This window comes from Arachis duranensis, chromosome 3 (genome assembly GCF_000817695.3).
Source record: "Arachis duranensis cultivar V14167 chromosome 3, aradu.V14167.gnm2.J7QH, whole genome shotgun sequence".
Lineage (NCBI taxonomy): Eukaryota > Viridiplantae > Streptophyta > Magnoliopsida > Fabales > Fabaceae > Arachis > Arachis duranensis.
The window spans coordinates 82,644,078-82,652,878 of NC_029774.3; the positions used below are offsets into that span (position 1 = coordinate 82,644,078).

Consider the following 8,801-nt stretch of genomic DNA (forward strand, 5'->3'; position numbering starts at 1 on the left):
CTCTGCTAGTTGCTTGGCAAACACCTTGTTTTGTGCTAGAATTGTATCAACATGGTTCAGCTCCATGACTCCCTTAGTGTTGTGCCTCTCTGAAGCATAGTAGTACTCATTCTCAGCCACTGTCTCAATCACTTCAATGGCTTCTTCCACAGTCTTTTTCCTGTTCAATGAACCTCCTGATGAATGGTCTACAGCCTTCCTTGATTCATAAGAAAGTCCATCATAGAAAATATGCAATTGCACCCAGTCATGGAACATGTTTGGTGGGCATTTCCTTGTCAAATCCTTGAACCTCTCACATGCCTCGTAGAGAGTTTCACCATCTTGTTGTCTAAAAGTCTGAACCTCAGATCGAAGCCTATTGACCTTTTGTGGGGGGTAGAAACGTGCCAGAAACTTACTTTCCACCTCATCCCAGGTTGTTAGGCTCCCCCTTGGAAATGATTCCAGCCACTTAGCTGCCTTGTCCCTAAGTGAAAATGGGAACAAGAGCAGTTTATAGGCATCTTCCTGGACTCCATTGGACTTTACAGTGTCGCAAATTCTCAGGAATTTTGTGAGATGTTGGTTTGGATCTTCATTAGCACTCCCACCAAATGAACAATGATTCTCCACCAGTGATATTAGCTGTGGTTTGAGTTCAAAATTGTTGGCCTGAATGGGTGGTTTCTGAATGCTGCTACCACAACTGGAACACAACTGGGTGGTTTAATCTTAAACTGGAACTTAAACTCCACATGTGATATTCAAGCTTCCTTTATTGATTTTGTTGCTTCCTTGCCTAGCCTCTTCTTCCCTGAAATCATCCAAACAACTGCATCAAAGTCCTGCAAAATTTCATGAGAAATCTTCCATTCATAGCATTCAAGTAATATAACTAAAAACTCATGGAATTTGCATCAAAATCATACTGTTTGGATGGTTCATTGCTTTGTTATTCATTTAACCATTCTTGGTTACTTTAAGCTCAAGAAAATGCATAAAACAACTAAAACTAACAGAAAAATGCTAGTGAAACTAGCCTAAGATGCCTTGGCATCAATACACGAGATGAAGGTTGTGGTAGGATTAGAGAAGGGGGGTTGAATCTATACCTTCCTTCTAAGTTGTTGTTATGACCTTTTAAACGAAACTTTCAATTCTGATTCTGTTTGAACTCAGCAGTGGAAATTTATGAGACAATTTATTTTTGTCTCATGAATATCAGAAAACAGAACACAGCAGAGAAGAGAAAAGCTAACACCAGCATATATCCTGGTTCGGTTGCCTTGTGCTATGCAACCTATGTCCAGTCTCCTCCACAACAATGGAGGAATTTCCACTATAGTTAAAAGTATTACATACACCAATTTCACACTTAAGTTCTATTCTAACTTGACATTGGCTATACTAACACCTAACTATTCACTCTTAGTGCTAACCCAACTAAGAAAGGGATACCTAACAGGTACAAGCTACAAGACACTTAATTAACCTAAAGAAATCAGAAAATAACTCTAGGCTTTTCTCTCAAGTGTATCACTCACCTTTTTTCCACTCATGGCTTTTACTTGAGCTTTCTCACAATGCCTTTTCTCACAAGAAATTACAGAAAGATATACTTAGAAAAGTACATTACAATCAGTAAAACATGAAGGAGATTGACTTCATCAACAGCCTTTGTGCTATGCAAAAAACCATATTAGCAAGCCTCTGATTCAGTTCTTCATACTGGCGGAATGCACCTTTGATTAGGTTACACTGTCCAGTTAGTTGAACTCTCTCAAAGAACACTTCTCAGAACAAAACCTCAATACTCTGGTTATCTCTCCTTGCCTTCTGAATGAACAGCAAGCTTCTTTTATCTCCTTGCATTTTCTTGGTTCTTCTTCCAAGGTCAACACCTTGAGCCTTGAGCTTCACCAACCCACAGATTCACTTTTTTTCCTTAATCCCCAGATTAGAAACTTTGCTTCTGACTTCTTCATCTTGACCGAAAGCCATAAGGCAGCAACCACATGAGTCTTCCAATAGTCAACTTGATTTGAGCCCTTGAAAACCAACTTGGTCCCTGATGACAAGTCATCATATACCCATTTTTCAAGCTAATTTCACTTGTTTCACTAGTCTTTATGCACTTTCTTGCATCCTAAGTAAGTAATTTGGAATGAAAATGCATAACTTCTTCAAATCAAACAACCACCATTAAATTGATGCTAAATCATGAGGTTTGAGCTAAAATTTATTGATTTTTAATGAATTATAAACCTTATGAATTTAGAGATACTTTGATTGGTTGTTTTGGTTTCTTGTAGGTGAAGAAAGGAGGAAAAGAAGAAAAACGTGGCTTAAGAAGTTTGGCCAAGAGAGGAGAAGTATGGTGCAACATAGAAGGAGGAAGCAAACGCTGCCCTCCACAAGAGCACACTGCCCTCCAGGAGAGCAGCATAATGAACCAAGCCTTAAAAGCATCACTGCCCTACCCACAATAAGAGCAGAGCACAATTCTATGCCAAGGACCAAAGGAAGCAAAAACTCTGCCCTGCCCTCCTCAAGAGCAATATCAGGCTTTCATGAAAAATAATTCAAAGGAAATTGCTTCCTAGTGTTTCCTATGGGTTTCGAACCCAAGAACAAGGAGGAAAGGAGTAGCGCTCAAACACAAGGAAAATAAGCAAAAATTGGCTTGCTTTCAATCTCCAAGAATCGAACACGGCACCATGAGGAAGCAAGGAACTAGGCGTTACTTTGGTGCCAAGAAAATCAAGGAAAAAGGAGCAGCGTGTGCCTCCACCAAGTTTCGAACTTGGGACTTCACCAAGTGGCAACATTGCCCTGCCATCCACAAGGGCAGGGCAGCATCCTGACGCATCACACGCATCAAGCATGCACGCAATGAGGCCGCATGCACCATTTCCTGCTCTGCCCTCCACAAGGGCAGGGCAGCCTCCTGGAAGCTAATTTCTCATGGGCTGAAAATTGGATTAAAAATCCAATTTAATTCATTTCTTCACCAAATCAAAAGCCCATCCAAATTCCAAAATCCAAGAATAGAAAGTATATAAATAGGAGATAGTTTGATGTAATTAGGGACCCTTCTTTTGATTTTTGAACTTTTACATTTTGAGACTTCATTTTCTTTGAGAGCTTTGAACTGAGATCTGAGAGAATTGGGAAGGAGAATTGATCTCTCTTCTTCCTTGTTCTTGCTTGAGCATTTTTACTTCTCTTGTTTGAGTCTTGGGTGTGAAGAATTGAGGAATTTCTATCTCAATCTCCATTTAAGATCTCTTTAATTTCCCTTCTGCATAATTGAGTTCAATTACATTTCCTTTACTGCTTCAATCTTCAATTTCTCTTTAATTGCTTTGTGAACTTGGATCTGGGAAGGCAATTGAGATCTAGACTTTGCTATCTAGTCTCTGGAGTCCTGAGATCCAATTTTCATTTTGGTTCTTCTGCTGAATCACTGCTGCAATATAATTTCCATTTCTGTTTGAGATCTGACAGAATTCAAATCATCTCTTGCTTTGATAATTGCTGCAATTTAATTTTCCTTGCTTAAATTTTGAATTCCCAGTCCTCAACTCCCTTTTTTCATTCAAGCAATTTATATTTCTTGCACTTTAAGTTACTGCAATTTACATTTCTTGCATTTTATGTTTTAGTCATTTAATTTCTTGTTCTTTAAGATTCAGCACCTTTACTTTCAATTCTCTTTAATTTCTGCAATTCCTCCCTCTCCCTTTACATTCTCTACTATTTACTTACTGTTGGATGCAAAATCACTCAACCAATACTTGATTCGCTTGACTAAATCAACCACTGAACTAAAATTGCTCAATCCTTCAATCCCTGTGGGATCGACCTCACTCTCGTGAGTTTTATTACTTGATGCGACCCGGTACACTTGCCGGTGAGTTTTGTGTTGGATCGTTTTCCACACATCAGTCCCCAAGTCATGTTTAAGACCATGGATACACAGTAGAGAAAAACAGAGACTATCTTTCCTTTGTATCTCATTTCGGATAGAGCAGAGAGTTGGGAGGAAGAAAATAAGATCTGATGCATGCAAGAGGAAATGGGTTACCTTTAACCTAAGCTTGATTTGGTTTGAACTTGGTGATTTGACGTCTGCCTTTCAAGCTTAATCCTTCTCTCTCTTGATTCTTTGGTGATTAGCTTAGGAAAGAAGCTTTTTCTCTCTTTCTAACTTTTCTGAGTTTCTGACCAACTCACAGAGTTGAACGTTGCTTTTGGTTATACAAAAGAGAGGGATTTGCTTTTGTGAAATCAGATCAGGCTTAGATCGGGTAGTGATATGCTTGGCCCATTTTGATTTCTTTGGCTTCTTTCTTTGCTTTTCCTTGGGCTCTTAATTTTGCTTTCAGCCCAACATCCTTGCTTATTATTTTTTCATTCCATTTGGGCTATTAAATTTTGGCCTGCAACAATAAACAATTAGTAATAAGTAATTATAATTAATCAACACTAGTTATTTATTTTGCCCAAAAATAATGTTTGTCATCACTAATTAATTTAGTTAATTTCTTAACTCAACAATCTCCCTTTTAATGACAAACATGATTTAAGCAATAATTAAAAGGAAATAAATTTGAGTAAGGTTTAGAAACTCCCTTTGATTGTTGTCAATTGCTTTTATGTTGCTCCCCTTTTCCTTTTCAGAATTAGCTCCCCCTAGATTTATGCTTTCCTCTTTGTTCCTGTTTTCCATAGTACTCAAAGAGCAATGGAGTGCATCCTGACATATACATGCTGCTGTTGTTCCCATTCTCTCTTAGAGACAAAGCCACTCAATGGCTAGAAACATATCCAAAGGAGAGCATCAACACTTGGGATGACTTGGTGAGCAAATTTCTTGCCAAGTTTTACCCCCCTCAAAGGATCATAAGATTGAAGACTGAGGTGCAGACATTCACTCAAATGGATGCTGAAAATTTATATGAGGCATGGGAAAGATATAAGGCTCTGCTAAGGAAATGTCCACCAGAGATCGAGGAAGCTCAGAACCTCGTTGATATGGTGGCCAACAACCAATACTTCTTTGCTCACCAAAGGCAACGCCAACCATCACAGAGGAAGGGAGTGTTAGAATTGGAAGGAGTGGATACAATTTTGGCTCAACATAAAGTGATACAGCAACAAATTCAACAACAATTTGAGCAAATGGCCAAGAGAATTGATAGCCTTCAGGTTGCATCAGTGAGTGCCATAAGCCAGCCATCAACTCCTTGGGGGCAGAATGAAGAGAACCAAGAAGAACAGCAACAAGAGCAAGTGCACTATACGAACAACCAAAATTCTGGATCAAATGAAGTGTATGGTGACACCTATAATCCATCTTGGAAGAACCACCTAAACCTTAGGTGGGGAGACAACCACAACCAAAACCAACAACCATGGCAAAGAAACTCAGCTCAAAACACTCCAAGAAACAACCAAAATCACAACCAGCAGCCAACTAACCAAAACTTTTACAGAAAACCCCAAAATAATTATCCCAACTCTAACCATTATCCACCCAATAACCAACCAACTAACCAAAACACTTACCATCATCCATCAACACCCCAAAACCAACCAATCTCACAAGATTCTCAAAAGATTAATAATCTGGAGATGCTCATGGAGAAGATGATGAAGAACCAAGAATTGACAACAAAGAACCAAGAAGCTTCCATGAAGAGCCTAGAAAGACAGATTGGACAAATCTCCAAGCAGATTTCTATTAAGAGACCTTCAAGCTCACTACCAAGTGATACTATTCCTAATCCAAAAGAAGAATGCAAAGCTGTGCAATTAAGGAGTGGAAAGACATTGGTGGATGGCAACCAAGGAGCAACCAAGAAACATACGGAGAGTGACAAAGAACCAACAGAGAAAGATGGAGCTAACAACAAGGACATAACAAGCAAGAATGTCCCAGAAAAGCTCACAGAAGAGAACAACCAACCACAGAATTTAAAGAAGGGAAAGCAGATCATGGAAGAACCTAATCCAAAACAGCAACAAGTGGAGAAGAGTCGTACATCTCCACTACCTTATCCACAGAGATTCCAAAAAGAAGCAAAGGACCAACACTTCCACAAATTCCTTGAGACTTTCAAGAAGCTAGAGATCAACATACCCTTGGCTGAGGCATTGGAGTAAATGCCTCTATATGCCAAGTTCCTAAAGGAGCTCATCAACAAGAAGAGGAGTTGGAATGAGAAGGAGACTGTAATGCTCACTGAAGAATGCAGTGCACTAATTAGAAAAGGACTTCCTCCCAAGCTTGAAGATCATGGAGGTTTCTTCCTACCTTGCACTATTGGAAGTCTATTCATCGACAAGGGGATGTGTGACTTAGGAGCAAGCATAAATCTAATTCCATCCTCTTTAGTAAAAAGCTTGGCATAGGAGAGGTGAAACCAATACATATGCCCTTGGAATTGGTAGACCAATCAGTGGTATATCCTAAAGGGTTAATTGAAAACCTTTTAATTAAGGTTGACAAGTTCATCTTCCCTATAGACTTTGTGATCCTAGAATCAGCAGATAATGAGAATGACTCCATAATACTTGGTCGACCATTTTTGGCCTTTGCTAGAGCCATTGTAGATATAGAGCAGGGAGAGCTAACCCTCAGGATGCATGAAGAAAGCATCACCCTGAAAGTATTTCCAGAATCACAAAGTAAAGAAGGAACAAGCAAGACAAGTAGTGACTTTCTTCCAAGGCAAGCAACCAACAACACAGTAGAACAGAAAAATGAGCAGGTGCAAGAAGGAGAAGGAATTCAAAATGAAGCCGGGATGATAAACAAAAAGGGAGGTATCACAACTCAAGTCACTGTCAAGGGAGAAAGATCAACAAGAAAGAAAAAGATGAAGAACAAGAAGAAGGCCTACAAAGGGTGGAAGAATAAGAAAATCCCAACTGAAGGATTTTCCAAAGGTGACAAGGTGCAACTAGTATATCAACAGCTGGGAACAGAAGATCATTACACTGTCAACCAAGTACTCTCTCTTGAGCACATTGAAATTGAGCATCAAGGCACACAGAGAAAGCTTACAATGAGAGGGGACAAGTTGAGACATCACCAGCATCAACCACCCTAAAGGGGAGTTCAATGTCAAGCTAGTGACAATAAAAGAGCGCTTCATGGGAGGCAACCCATGATTTAAGATTCCTGTCCTTTCTTTTATTCAATAAATTATGATTACCTGAGCATGATTTTGAACTTTCATATAAATGCATATATTGTTTTGAAGCATATGTCAGACTTCTAAGTTTGGTGTGCCTCAAGGCACACCCAAATTTGTTTTTCAAAAAAAAAAGTGGTTATTCTTAGAACATATGCATAATCATTTTGATGAAGCATATGACCAAACACTAAGTTTGGTGTCTGCATGTGTAACAATGTTCAGAAGATCAATTTCTATTCGTGAAATCAAAATTATACAGAGATGGATCATGCATCATTATATTTTGAAATTTTGAAAAAAAAGAAAAAAATGTGAAAAATTATTCCCTCAGTAAGAGATAAGTTTGGTGTTCACCGACCTTTGGCATTGCTAACTAAGGGACAATTGATCATTTATGAAAAAGAAACAAAAGCAATTTTCTTCTTTATTGCAAACCACTTACCAACGTATATATTCATGTTCTAAGGCTAGCTGTTTTGGTTTGATTAGGAAAAAAGAGGTTGAGATAAATACAAGGAGGGGAGGGGCCACGGCTAGGACAAGCCAATTGAGGAGTGGTCACATGTGCCTAGAGAAGTGTGCTCCTTGGGAAGCAGAATCTGCATGCATGCACCATTGAACACTTAAATACATGCAACCAATGAGAAGAGGATCCTTGTCAAGCCTTAACAATGCATGCAAGCCGTTCAATCCATGAGCCCTCTATATGTTCAACTCGATCTCAACCCTTCATGATCACCAACGAACTCCCCTTCATTCATTGTGGTTTTGTTAGAAAGTTTGAAGAACCTGCCTATAAATAGCCGTTAGCACTAAATGGCTTACACATTCATACAAACTACCTTCACTTGTAAAACATACCCCTCTACTCCCAAAACTAAAGCTAACAATTCCCTTCTCTTGCACAACAAAACCAAGCATCATCCCAAACACAACACATTTTCCCTTACTCCCACTTTTCCCTTCCTCTCACCTCAAATCTAATGGCCTCCTCAAGTTCAAAAAGAAGGCCGGGAAAGGAACCAATGGTGACCGAGCCTCCATCATATGATGCAAGAAAATTTAGGTCCCAATTCCATGAAGGGAGATATCATAGATTCATGAAGACAAAGAATGTCATTTATGAGAAGGGCCTTGAGTTGAAGGACGGGGAATACCCCATCATGAGGCAAATCACTAAAGAAAGAAGGTGTGAACTTTTATGAGGCAAATCACTAAAGAAAGAAGGTGGGAACTTTTATGTGCTCCTCTCGTTGACATCAGTGCAGTCATGATCAGGGAGTTCTATGCAAATGTTGTAAAAGAGAACAAAGATAGTGCCCCCTACACAAGTTATGTCAGAGGAGTTGAAGTGAATTTCAGTCCAGCAGCCATCACAAGGGCCCTAAAGTTGAGAACCATAACTTATGCAGAGCCTAGTTATGAGACCAGATTGCAGATGGAAAACAATCCTGATGAAATCTTGCAAGGGTTATTGGTGCACGAAATTGCAATCACACTTTTGCAACTCCGCACAACTAACCAGCAGGTGCACTGGGTCGTCCAAGTAATACCTTGCGTGAGCAAGGGTCGATCCCACGGAGATTGTCGGCTTGAAGCAAGCTATGGTTATCT

General features: G+C 39.4%; 1 non-coding gene across 1 annotated transcript; it reads left to right on the forward strand.

Moving 5' to 3' along the window:
• The first annotated feature begins 256 nt into the window (after positions 1-256).
• LOC127745882 (small nucleolar RNA R71) lies at positions 257-360 on the forward strand. The gene has a single exon (XR_008007506.1). It is a non-coding gene; the product is annotated as a small nucleolar RNA R71 (small nucleolar RNA).
• Positions 361-8,801: the final 8,441 nt, after the last annotated feature.